Source organism: Dreissena polymorpha, chromosome 2 (assembly GCF_020536995.1).
Source record: "Dreissena polymorpha isolate Duluth1 chromosome 2, UMN_Dpol_1.0, whole genome shotgun sequence".
Classification (NCBI taxonomy): domain Eukaryota; kingdom Metazoa; phylum Mollusca; class Bivalvia; order Myida; family Dreissenidae; genus Dreissena; species Dreissena polymorpha.
The window spans coordinates 69,004,777-69,005,124 of record NC_068356.1 but is presented as its reverse complement, the minus strand read 5'-3'; positions in this window follow the sequence as shown (position 1 = coordinate 69,005,124).

Sequence of the window (348 nt, the reverse complement as noted above, 5' to 3'; positions counted from 1 at the left end):
GAGAATAAATTAAAATTTGTTGCTTACCAATCTAGTAAAGGGCTTGTTAGTGATTACATACATCGTTTTTTGACTGATGATCCGACAGGGACGTGGACAGATTTAAAGGAACAGCTTAAATTAAGATTTGCAGAAATTCAAGACCCACAATACGCTTTCTCATTATTAAAGACGACTAAACAAAAGACCGACGAAAATGTTCAAATATACGCTGAGCGACTTTTATCTCTTGCGACTGACGCATACGAAATATTGAAGGAAATTTAGACTATAAAGAAAAACAGTTGGTAGAAATTTTTATCGACGGATTATCGCACGATTATTTGAGACTTAATTAATGCGCGAAAT